The sequence below is a fragment of the Microtus pennsylvanicus genome, chromosome 20, assembly GCF_037038515.1.
Source record: "Microtus pennsylvanicus isolate mMicPen1 chromosome 20, mMicPen1.hap1, whole genome shotgun sequence".
Lineage (NCBI taxonomy): Eukaryota > Metazoa > Chordata > Mammalia > Rodentia > Cricetidae > Microtus > Microtus pennsylvanicus.
In genome coordinates this window covers 7,211,163-7,224,551 of record NC_134598.1, presented here as the reverse complement: position 1 = coordinate 7,224,551, position 13,389 = coordinate 7,211,163, and positions in this window count along the sequence as shown.

The following is a 13,389-nucleotide window of genomic DNA, read 5'->3' as shown; positions in this document are numbered from 1 at the left end:
AAGCTTTCCGGAAGTTCATTAGCACAGTGATTGACTGCTACTTTTTTTCCCTGGGCATTCTGACTTGACACAAATCTTGACAGGTTTGTCTTTGAACCACTAGAACAGATCCCCAAGTCTTCTTTTTCTTTCTTTTATCCCCAGTCCCCATGGTGCTTGTAGCACCTTATGAAACCAATTTCTATCTTGATTTCTGTCGTTCACATCTTGCACGGCCTCTGCTAATTCATAAAAGGTGATAAACCACCACAGAGATCAGTAAAACCATTAAAATCCTGTATCAGTTGTTATGGGCATGTGGATAAAGCCTTTTAAGTTTCCTGTAAACACAATGCCACCTGCCCAGATAAACTATATGTAGCAACTACTGCCTCTCCCATAACTAATTTTATAATGCTTACAGAAATTTAATACTTACATTTCCTCTATTATTTTCCAGTCTCTGATATTTATTGTCCCTCAGTAGGCAATAACCAAGTATACCTAATGGCTTCTGTGAGTCAGACCACCTAGGGCAGAGTTACCTCAGATTCCCTCCAGTTAGGTAGACTTTCTCTCAAAGTGGATTGAGTTACACTACCGAGTTTCTCTACTTCCACAGCGTTCAGACTGATCCCATTTGTCTCTGTATTTCACAACATCATGAGTGAGATTTTAACAGGGTCTTTTATTCCTTATTTAAATACTCTCCCAATTCAAGCAGGTGAAAGACAGAACACTCCCTGGCTATGATAGTCTCTTACACTACTGCGTTCCCTCTCTGCTTACTGAACTGTGGATTCTCCCTTTCTTTGTTTGGATCTGAGGGCATCTTTTATTACTTTTACTTTGTTCTATTCTTTCTCTCTATTTGACTCTTTCTATACGTATCAAGTTTTGTTTGTTTTTGTTTTGCTTTTTATTTTAGCATCGTCAGTGTGGCAGATGACTTTTTATCGTATATCCAACTTGTATTCTGTTTTCCTTTAAAGCTGGCAACTCTAACCAATGATGAGCCAATATCTCTATCTCATCCCCTAATACAGTGTCCTTACCAAATCAGAGGCAAATGTCGATGCTAGATATAAACCTTGTTAGCATGTCTTATCGTTGATAACAAAGGCCATGCAATCAATCCCATACCCTGCTCAAGAGTCCATCCTATACATGCTACCTTCACGGAGTGCAATTTATTCTCTAATCCATCAGCTGGAAACCATCTTTGTGCTCACAAAGTGGGTCTGCTTTATCAAGGAGGTATGCTGCATCATACGAAATAAAGCATCTAATGATGCTCCATTTGCAAACAATTTGACTTAGGCTGTGTGTCCAATCATGTACCTTATGAAGCTTGCAATAGCCACTACAAAAAGGAGGGGCACACTATCCATTTCAGGGGAGGCAGGTAGCCATCTTGGAGTTTTTCCTATGAATGTCCCACCCACACGTACTTCCGCATCAGTTGCATGTCTCAGCACCTTTAACAAGACCATGCCACCACTGTTTTCTAAGTAGCCCTTTGTTTTTTGGGTATATATTTGGTCAACAACTATATTGTGTGCAACTTTTCCTGTAGATGCATTAACACATGACTACTCCCCTGAGATACAGAACTAACAATGGATCTGAATAATGATGCTAGCAAAGTATAATTTGGAAGACCAATGAAATTATTATTATTTATAGGAGTATGGTAACTCAAAGCCAGCTTGCATCACCAAAAAGCCCAATTCATCACAGATAATGATTCATGAAAACTAGACGCCTGTAGCTCTCTGCACAATTATCAGACAGCTCAGAAGTCAGAGTATAGTCCCCTCCTAGCATATCCTGAAAATCTAGTAAATTTCAGGGATTTTCTAAAACTTGTGAGTTGTTTGTGTCCTGCATCTTATTGTGATTACCTTTATAACTGTCTGAGTCTTAAGGAGCTTCCGCTTCAGGTGGAATTCTTCAGTTTAGAGAAGGAAATTGCTGGCCAACACAAGTGCATCTTTCTCAAGTCCATCCCAAGTTCACTTTTCCTCTACACTTTTCAGCATTCCCTAGTTTTTTGTTTTCAAAAGGTAAATCCTAAGTTATTCAAGGTGTGCACTTTTTATGTAGAGCCGCCTTCTTGTAGATTTTTATTCCCCAGATTCCCAAGTAACAACTTGGTCACCATCATGTACTCACCTGAATGTGATTACAATATTTGCAATAACATACCTAAAATAATGTTTTCCTATTTTTTTTACCTCATTTGTTCAGGTTTTAGTTCTGCAGTGTATCTTATGTTTCACCTCATTTCCTGTCATTTTCCTTCTTTATGCTCCTACATGCATTGCTTACACTTTGTCAGCCCTTGGAGTCAGCTATTAGCAATTAGTATCGCTCTCATCTTCCTTTCATTAACCCTTTGCGTTTCTCTTTATTATGTTAACTTTTTTTTTTTTTTGTATCAACGGTGGTAACTACAGCTAACACAGGAACATAAGCATCTAGATTTGGGTGGATCACATGTTTAAAAGGTAATTATAGCTTACATAAAACAGTGAAATGATTCCAGGTAGGCAAGAATGGTTATGAATCTGCTTCATGCAGTTATTCATGGGCTCAGGATGACAGAGTCTCAGACACTAAAACCATCAGGCTTCCAAAGTTGCCTTAGGACTCTGCTCAAGTGATGGTTGATGCTTGTTAAATGGGCTGTGGGAGGTGAATATGTACCAAGGGATAGCATGATAGCATCTTTTCCTCTCATAGAGTAACACTCATGCTCACACGCTACATGTTACCCACACAGTTTGGCTCAATCAATCTATTGTTCTTCAGTGACAGTGCTGTTGCATGGCTGAGAACAACTCAATGACAAATATTTCAATTGTAAAGCTATCTCAGCTTATAGTTCACTTTGAAAGATTTTTAATTTTGGTAACAAATTCAATTTCTTTAACAAAATCTCCCAGATGCATGCCAAGCTGAGGGATCACAAAAGGGAAATAGTACATAAAGTCGTGGCCACACTTTTACACAATTCCACATTATTTGAGAAGCTGAGCCGGGATTCTTGATTTGGGTGATCCAAACCCCAATTATTGTCTTTCGTCCTTAGGGAGTCTGCCACAAGGTATTGGATGCTACTTTATGACTAGCTTTTACATCTTTTGAATAGGAGACCAAATAACTGAGATGGAACTTGGTCATACTAGGCAAGTATGTAAACTGTATTGCCATCTTACAAATGATCTTAACTGTAAGCAATATTGTCATCTTACAAATGACCTTAGTGGAAAAAAAAAGCACAGTACACCCAGAACTCACCATGAGATATTAATCTTTTATTTGGAACACTTTACTTATATAGGCCAAACTAAGCCCAATGTAAACTTCCTTATAATTGTGATTAAAAGCTCTAACAGAGGGTTTTGAACAGAATTTTGTGACTTTAGTTAAATCTTATGATATTTCTGTATACACAGGTTAAAATAACGGAGAACATGGATGAAATGGTGATGTAGGAGGAGGCTGTTTAGCTGTTGATGTTAAAGGTTAGTTAGCATGATGAGAACAGAGATAACGTTATGACCACCTACGTGGAGTATCACATATATGGGACATTGCCTGTCTAGGAGGCCTTTACAAGATGCAGGAATATAGAATCACAGGAAATATTCCTAAAATCTCACCTTACTGTGGCCCCAGAGTGATTTCTTTCTGAACACCACTGTAAATCAAACTAATGGACAGCAGGTGCTTTAGCAGCACTCTGAATATGTATAAACACTTATTTAATTTCCTTGTATTATGCATTTTCATAAGGTTTATGTGGCTATTTCCTCTCATGTGTTAGAGCTGTAAATGAATGCCAACAATGATTTGCTTCATATTCAACATACTTTCTTGCTAGCTCAAGGAAATTTGTGACTTATTCACAGGCTTTATTGATTTATAAAACAAACCAATTATTCTTTTCCTTAAGTATCAGTCCATTTATTATTGGTAAAGTCAATGAGTACACTTCACAGAATGTTCCTATACATAAAGATACATCAAAGTAACATTACTGATTAAATTATAGTCAATAGCATTGACTATGTAAATCACTCAAATTCTGAAAGCATGGTGTGATCAGTCCTTCCTTTAATATTTCAGCTTTGGAAAAGACAGAATTTCATATAAGTTGAGCACATGGTGCCTGAAATAAATATGATGTTTATAAAGTTTACCTCTATCTCAGGCCATAGGTTTGAACTAGATATATCTATATCTATATCTACATCTACATCTACATCTACATCTACATCTACATCTATATCTATATATCTATATATATGGATATCAGTGATAATTGTAGAAGATACACAATAATATTACTTAATATGTTATTCTTATTTGGTAATCTTCAAGCAAAAAATGTCCCTTTTTGAAGAAAAACTTCTTGTGTTTATTATAAATATCTATTGATCAAATGTCTCTGAAAAATTTCAACACAGTCTCTCTCTGTTCCAGTTCTGTCATCTTGAAGAAATAGTGTAAGGGGAAGAGAATGTTTGTTCCCTAACAAGAATACTGCTAATACTAACAATTATGAAAATTCCACTGAGGATAATTATTCTCAAGGAAACCCCCAAATGCTCGTGATTTGTCAGTATCTGCAGTTCTCCAGAAATACAACCTAGAAAGTTTAACTTTCATTCTTCTTGTAGGAAATGGAAAATAAAAATATAGCTTGTTAAATAGAAGGCCCTCACGTTTTGAAGATGAAACATACTCTGGCAATTAACTGAACCCTCATCTGTTCACTGGCATCTGGATCATTGGTATGCCAGAGGAAATTCCAAATACAAAAAAAAAATGTCTTGATTGATATGTTTGAACATCTGCCATGGCACCTGAGAGCTTTACCTTAACTCATGGGTAAGATACCCATTGGTCGCTGCACTCTTAAATCTTAGTGACTTCAGCATGTCAAAGAGAATCTATTGTTAAAAGGTTATACTTCCCATATGGTTTACTCAACACACGAACAAATTCAAATACATATATTTGATAAAAGTAATTTAGGTGTGTGTGTGTGTGTGTGTAATTCATTTTATAGCCCAATCACAGTCGATCATCCCACTCCTCCTGTCCCCCGACCCCCACACAGCCCACCTTCCAACTACTCCTCCCAAAGTGTAAGGCCTCCCATGTGGAGTCCATAAAGCCTGGCACATTAATTTGATGTAGGATCAAGCCACTTCCCCCTGCATCAAGGCTGAGCAAGGTATCCCCCATAGGGAACGGATTCCAAAAAGCTGGTTCATGAAATAGGGATTGATCCTGTTCTCACTGCCAGGAGCCCCTCAAATAGACCAAGTTGCACAACTGTCTCCCACATGCAGAGGACATAATTTGGTTCCATACAGACTTCACAACTGCTGGTTAGAGTTCAAATATTTTTTGAAAAGATAAATAGTAACTGTTGACACTGAAATAATTCTGTAGTATTCAGTAGTGCTTCATGGGTAAAAGAAATGTGTCAAATAGACATTTATGTCCTCTGTCTTCTCATTTTCTTTGATTTATTATACAACTTTCTGACTAGAGGGTTTTTTTTGTTTGTTTTTTGATAAGGTGGGGTAGGACATACAAAAGACAAAGGGCTTATTGTCTTGTATGTAAATGCTACAGCTGGAATGAGGAGCATCTCTACACAGGCTGTTGCTTTAATAAAACTTCTCGTTGACAACAAATGCATCAGACAGTTAAGTTATACTGGTGTACTTCAGGATAGAGAAAAGCCATTTTAGGACACCAAAAATTTATAAAAGCAGAAATCATGAAAATGATATTGTTAATGAAAACTAGACCGACTTGTATATGAGGATCTCAAAGTAGTATTTATTTGGGCCTAATGGATTTTCAGTGTCTATTCTAGGCAAGTGGGAAGTCTGTTCTTTGGGTGGCAAAGTTGGAGGGATATATATATATATATATATATATATATATATATATATTCTATTTCATTTTCCTCATGGGACAGCTGGAGACTACCACAAGTTTTTGACCTGACAGATTTGTATTAAGAAATGGTTATGTTTGAGTACTACATATGGTGGATTGAGGAGGTGAATGACAGGGCAGGGAGGTCATTAGAGTTCAATAAAATGAGCAACTGCACTTATTTTAGATCCTGAACTTGAGGTGTGCCTTTCCAACCAATGGAAATCAATTTCTGTTTCTATGTAAGTATCCTTTTAAATGTCTGGTTCTGTATTAGTCAAATTTCACCTTGATTTATTGAAATTAAGAAAAAAATTGAAAGTATTATATACAGAGAGAGACAGAGAGACAGAAAGGCTGGGGGAGAGAGAAAGAGAGAGGGGAGAGAGAGAGAGAGAGAGAGAGAGAGAGAGAGAGAGAGAGAGAGAGAGAGAGATTTAGAGGTCATGATGCCTGGCTCCAGTGGCTAGTTCCCCAAATCATGGGCAGAAAAGTTACATAAGTCAGTGCAGTGTGTACACACTTAGGCAGCAGTTTGCACAGCTTGAGAGGTTTATGGTCAGGAAGGTTGTTGAGGAAACGCTGTGTGATCAGTGTCTACAGAAAACTTAGTAGAGCCAAAACCTGCCAAACAGATGTTCTAAAGAGCCCAGCCTATCCTGTTAGGGCTCTAGAAAGGGATAACCTGCCAGAGTCACCCAGGATTGGTGCAAAGGATTCAACATCTAGACAACTGGTACCTATCATTCCCTAAGTAATGCACAGAGGGGTACCTTTCAGAGAGGTCACCCACCAACTGACACCTAATAGCTTAGAATGAAGACGAGGTGTGGCAGGTGGACTTTTTATCACAGTGAAGCAGGGAAGAAGCATGGCTATGGGGCTGAGGTTGTTTCCTGTAATCTAAGCTCTCTAAGAAGACAGTGTCAATTTTGTGGATCAACAAAGGAGTAAATTTCCTTTTAAAGAGTTAAATAGCCATTCAATCATACACTTAATCATTCCCTGATTTTCAAATATTTTTCAGTGTTTTAGTGTTATGATATAATTAACACATCTTCAGGAATAGCTTTCTATCAGTCCTTTGGAGGAAGTTATTTTTTTTGTTTATTTTTATTTTATTTTTCTCAGAGGAACCCCGTTGGCAATGCAGATTGGTCTTTCATTCCGGATCCTCTTGTCTTTCTCTCCCAGGTGCTGTGATTACAGGCATGTACCATCCTGTCTGGCTGCCACATTTCCTTCGGATGTATTATAATCTCTATGCTTTAGGTATAAATATGAAATGGATTCTATAAATAATAGAAACTACCCATTTCTGAACATCTTTTATGAGATGAGTGTGACTCTATGCATTCAAGTTCATTCATGTTTTCAATCTAAGAGGAATTAGTTTGCTGCCTAGCGTCCTGAAATGAAATCACTAATGATTTCTCATGAGTCAAATGATTTATGATAGCATTGCCCATAGCCTAGCTTCTCCAGTCACATCACTCAGAGAATCAGACTTTCACAATGAAGTCTTCCTCTGAGTTTAAAAGGCTCCAATATGATCCGGATCATGATATCCTTCACTGGCCTGTGCAATCTGGGTAGTTGAACGGGCCAGGCAGCAATCGTGAAATTGTTACTGCAGGATCATTCAGTGGCTTATGGTGGGAGGTAATTATGGAATAGGGCCCAACAACTGTGAAGATTTCTGATCTGCCATAATCGGACTACTGCCTATTCCTTATTGGCAGCACTCACACACTAAGGCGCAGCAGATGGATGTGGTGACAGACAGAAGAAGGAAGGTTTTTAAAGGGTCCTAGTTTCTCCAGGATCAAGAACAATTACCTTTGCTGATGTTAGTGAAGAGAGCAAGATAACAATGTTCGAGAAGTGTCTGAGTTTTATATATATCTTAATAGCTACAGGTGTATATATGTATATTAAGTGTTATGATGCTGTCTCTTTCATAATTATTAATATAGCAGGTCTTTGAAAGCAAGAGCTAATATAATCAGTTTTCACATGTTATGTAAAAATGGGAGACCCATGTTTAAAACATAGAGCACTGTATGTCAAAGCCTTCATTCAGAGGCTCGCAGTCTAGCCTATGCACAAGCAATGCAATTGGCACTTAAATTATACATGGTAGATGCTATGTCTCTGAATTGAGATTCTAGGTCTGTGGTGGCCTCTCCCAAATGGATGCTGTAATTGAGATTCTAGGTCTGTGGTGGGTCTCCCAAATGGATGCTAATGTGGACAGGAGAAAGCTCATGAGGCCTCAGCCCTACACAAAGAATGACAGGTAACCAATGATTGCCAAGAACAGGATACATAGTACTTCCCAGTGAAGAACACACCAATTTGTCATCTAATACCAAATATCCATCCCTGAAAATATGTACATATAAGTAACATTATACAGACAGTGAAAGTTGTATGTTTTAGGAACATATGTGTACATGGTTATATGTATTTAGGAACATAGATGTATATGCCTCTGTTCGTGTGTGTGTGTGTGTGTGTGTGTGTGTGTGTGTGCAACAATTAAAGAAAAGGCTTTATATAAGTGATATATGGGAGAATTTAGTAGAAGGAAAAGGAAGGGAGAAAAGATGCAAATATATTATTTTCTCTAAAACTGAAACCATAAAAATAGTAATAAATTATATTAAACAGCTTAATAGCAATACACTGCCATTCTGGCTTTCTGTCTGTTGCTGCGGTAAAGAACTTGCAAAAGTCACTTAAAGTGGGGAAAGGTTTATTGCACTTAAACTTCCATGCTCAGGGACTAAAGGCAGGAAACTAGAGACAGGAACCACAGATAAACAATGCTCTCCCAGTCGGTCTCTTACTGGCTTATGCTTAACCATCTTTCTTATGCAGTCTAGGATGACCTACTCACCTACTCAGGACGGGACAATATGGAGAGCTGGTTGTCATCCTACCAATCACCTGTTAAGACCATCTATTACAAATATGCCTGTAGACCAACCTTATAAAGACCATTATTCAGTTCATACTACGTTTATTCAGAAGATCGTAGGCTGTGCCAAATAGATAGTTAATGATACCAAGGATGGCCAAAAAGCCAAAATGGAGAACTCTTATGCATTTCCTACTGCTGGTTTTCTGTATTTTTATTTTGTTTGCAATTGGGGGTGTTGTGGAGTAAGTACACTACACCCGAAGGTTATGTATTAAGGAAAATTCCTACCCCTGTTTAACATTGCAACGATCTGCTATGCTTATAAGCTTCAAAAATATTTTACATTATTTAATAGACACATAAATATGCAGATAAATATGACTTACTAGTAACAGAGGAAGGTTTTCAATGATGCACAAATACGTAAAATAAGCCAGTAGAAATTTCATTTATATTCTCTACAAGATTCCCACACTCCCCAATGGAAATAGTTTTACCATTCTTGACTTACTTATGTTAGCATTATATTTCCACTCAAATTAATGACCTCTTAAATTATAATTTATTAACACTATGCAAATAGAATCATAATTGGATATTCCTGGGATGAAGATTTTTCAGCCTGAGTACATATAAAAGAGTTAGGGTGCCAGATACTGATATAGCTGTAAACTTTGATTTCAGTTCAGTCAACTATCTTAACTCAAGTCCTTACTATAGTATAGCATTTTGCTAGGGATTTTATTCTCATTTGGTCCTGAAAGCAATGGATAAGCAGGAGAAACAGGCTTCTCACCACTGGTGTCGACAGTGAAGCAGAGACTCAGAGAGGACAGGCCTGTTGCTCAAGACCACACTATTCATGAACTTGCTCCAAAGTTAGGCCAGAACCTCAAAACCCTTACCTTTGTATCTTTATTTCATGGCTGGAAAGTTTTAGCTTGGAATCAGAAGCAAACATCACTCACAATTTTTATAATAGAATGTAATAAACAGCTTACAAAGTAGAAAATATCTGTATTACTAAACAATAAGTATCAGGTTCCTGTTACTCAAACATTGGACTCATATGGTGAAAATGTGAAATTCTGCACTGAGAATAGGACACCTTGATTGTAGCCCTACTAAGAACTCTCTGCCTTTGGCCTTATTCAGCTTCTTAATCTGAATAAACACTAGGGAAATGCATGGAACTTTTACCTTAGTTTGAATGGAAGAAATTATAATTCATAAATACCTATTAAAAATCACTTAGCAAGTTTTGTTTTTCATAACAACTGTTTCATAATGCCTGCTAATGACATCACTAATAAGAAGTTTATTGCATAATCATAATCATATATACATGAAATAGTGAAGCTTCATATCAACAGTCATTTTTGAGGAAGCAATTTCTAGTCTTTAAAAAACCACCATAATTGACAAATTTTCAGTATATACAAGCCTATGGAAAAGTAGTTTAGAAATAAAATGTACATGAGATTCCTTTCTGTGGTTTGGAAGTTTACTTATTAAGTGAGCTATGTAAGCAAAGACACCACATCAAAGAAGTAATCTGGTATGCCATTTCTTCAATTTAGATTTTGCCTCAGTGTGACAGAGGTCTTCAAGATGTCTTATACAATGGCCACCACTAGAGAAGGATTTCCCATGGGCCAACCATACATCACATTCCTGAATGTAGAGATCATGAGCCCTACTCACCAATGCTGTGTCAGGCCGCTTCCTATATAGCTTTGGTCTCAGCACGGAACATGCACAGTTTGCACTGTCTGTGGTATCTGTCTGTTACCCTATTCAACACCAACAACTGAAAGCACTCTGCTCAGATACAAACCAACCACATGTTACAGAATGCAATGCTGTGCGTGTAAGCACAGAGCTTCCTGTTCAAACAGAAACATAATTATTCAACATGGAAAAACAGACAGTATTTTTCCTACCATCATTGCTCAGCACATTAGTATAAATTTGTGCATTTTTGGAATTTTTAGTGTATGCCTGGAATTTTATTTGTTAGAATGCTTGATTTAAAAACAACTTGCTGGTATTATTTCTACAAATATGAGGAGGAAGACCACAGATCCAAATCACGGTCAGTTTAATTAAAGCAAGCTTTTTAAATGCATACAGACTGCCTTTCCCTAAAGGCAGGGTTCAAAGGATCAGTTTTGAACATGGATAAGATAAGGATTTTTATAGTTCTGGAGTAAGAGTTTCCAAACGAGGGATTTAGCGGGCAAATAGGCAGGGGTTCAGAAGCAGAACATAAACATAACAAGTTGATAACAATAACCTCATGAAACAAAGGCGTACTTCCAAGGTGGTCATAACAAGGTAGTCACAATAATCTTTTGAAACAAAGGTATAGTTGATATTTCCTAGAATAGGCAGTAGAGAACCATTTGTAGTGGAGGTTATAGGAGGAATATTCTTGAGAATCAGATTTAGTCATTAACAGAAATAAATCTAGTTTGTCTTTACTAATTTGTCTTTTCTTAGGTTTTCAAACCCAAGATAGAGGCAGGCTGTTCCATCACTGGTTGAGGGGCTGATGAGTTTCAAAAAACAAAAATCTTTAAATGAATTTTGGGATTAAGACAGAATTTTGAATGTCTTTTGACATTGCGCTAGTATACTTCTTCCGTCTTATGCTATGGATTTACATGAAATTACATTTGTAATACTGATGATTATGAAACAAAAATATTTATCTTCTCTGAAAAACATAATCCTATGTACACTAGAGTATTAACCATTCAATCATTATTGACTTCCTTATGTTATAAACAACTAAGCATACTTAAGTATATTTCGTATGCAAGTCTGCCTTCATTTTAAATAAATAACATGTTTATTGATGTGGGAGTTCTCTCTATGTGCTGTGATTACCATTAATAAATAAAGAAACTGTCTTGGCCTGTTGATAGGGCAGAACTTAAGTAGGCAGGGGAAACTGGACTGAATGCTGGGAGAAGAAAGGCGGAGTCAGAGAGACTCCACCGAGCCGCCAGAGTCAGGCATCCTGAATCTTTGCAAGTAAGATATACAAACTAATACAAATGGGTTAAATTAATATAAGAGTTAGCCAATTAGAAGCTAAATCTAAGGGGCCAAGCAGTGTTTTAATTAATATAGTTTCTGTGTGGTTATTTTTATTCTGGGAGGCCAGGACAAACAGGCGGCATTCTCCTACAGTTTATATTAATGATTTTGAAATTTTTATGATATATTATTGCACAAACTGATAAAAGATGCCCATAGTATAATTAAGGGAAAGGTTTTTTTTTTTATCATAGATATGAAGGAAAGAACAGTCAGAGGTATCTAGAGGAATTCAGAGCAGAGGAAAAAAGTTGGGTGAACATGGTCAGCAGAGTGGACCTGCCCAAGAAAGGAGAGGAAGAGGGAGAGAAGGACAAAGTGCAAAAGGGAGGGTGAAAGAGAAAGGTCATAGCCATAATAGTGGGTTTATAAGAAGGAGTAGATGGGAGGAGGAGAGAGTTTAGAGCAGGAGAAGAGGTGAGAAGAGCCTGGATACCAGGACAGCACTCTTAAATGGGCAACAGGTACTTGTGATACTGAGGGAGCCTAGAGTCCAACATGAGCTTTGGTGTGCCCATAGCACCCAGACAGCCATTTGTCCCTTCTGCCAGGAATAAGGAGATGGCCACTGGGGTCAAGGGCAACTAGCTTCACCAGTTCCATAATCGCTAGAATGTGGGGGAAATGGAATTTTCAGTGGACCTGACATTATCAGTAAAAGTTTGATTTATAGACTCCTTTATATAACTACATGTCAAGTATTGCATAAAAGTTTTCCAGGTAGAACGGATTTCAAGTGGCAAATTTTAAGAAGCCCTGGTGCACATCAAAGGTCTTCGGCAAAAAAGAAAACGGTCCTGGAAAATCTAAAACTGAGAAGCCATAAAAAGGAGATCACATAAGTATCAGACAAATTCAAGACAACGTTGAAAACAATCAAAGTAGTGAGTGATTTCATGACATGGGAGAGAAGTGCACAAGCTATTGTAATCCACAGAAGAGTCTCCGAAAGGGCAGTCAATAGGTGGGTGACTGAACAGAACTTGAATTTATATTTACCTTTCCAACATATCAAACTGGGAGGATTCTCAGGTCTGTTCTGCTTCACTTTTTGTATTGGTTAAATGGAGAAGACAAACAAATTTCAGTAAGGCTGCTAGAGAAATACTTAGAATCTCAAATCAAAAACGTTTATACATTGCTAACTATATTATGATCGTTCTAAGGTTATGTGAGCTAATTAGGAAAGAAAAAAAACAAGGAAAGGAAAATAACACAACGGAAGATAACAGTAACCACACGGGAAGGAAGACAGAAGAAGAACACTAATCAAAGGCACAGTTGTAAGCAAATTAGTTTGAATCCCAGGGAAAGGATGTTTTAGGGATGAAAAAAATTCAAACATCAACTATGTCATATGTGTCAAAATAAGGCATGCCTTAGTTTGCCAAAATTTTGTTTAATTGAGGGAT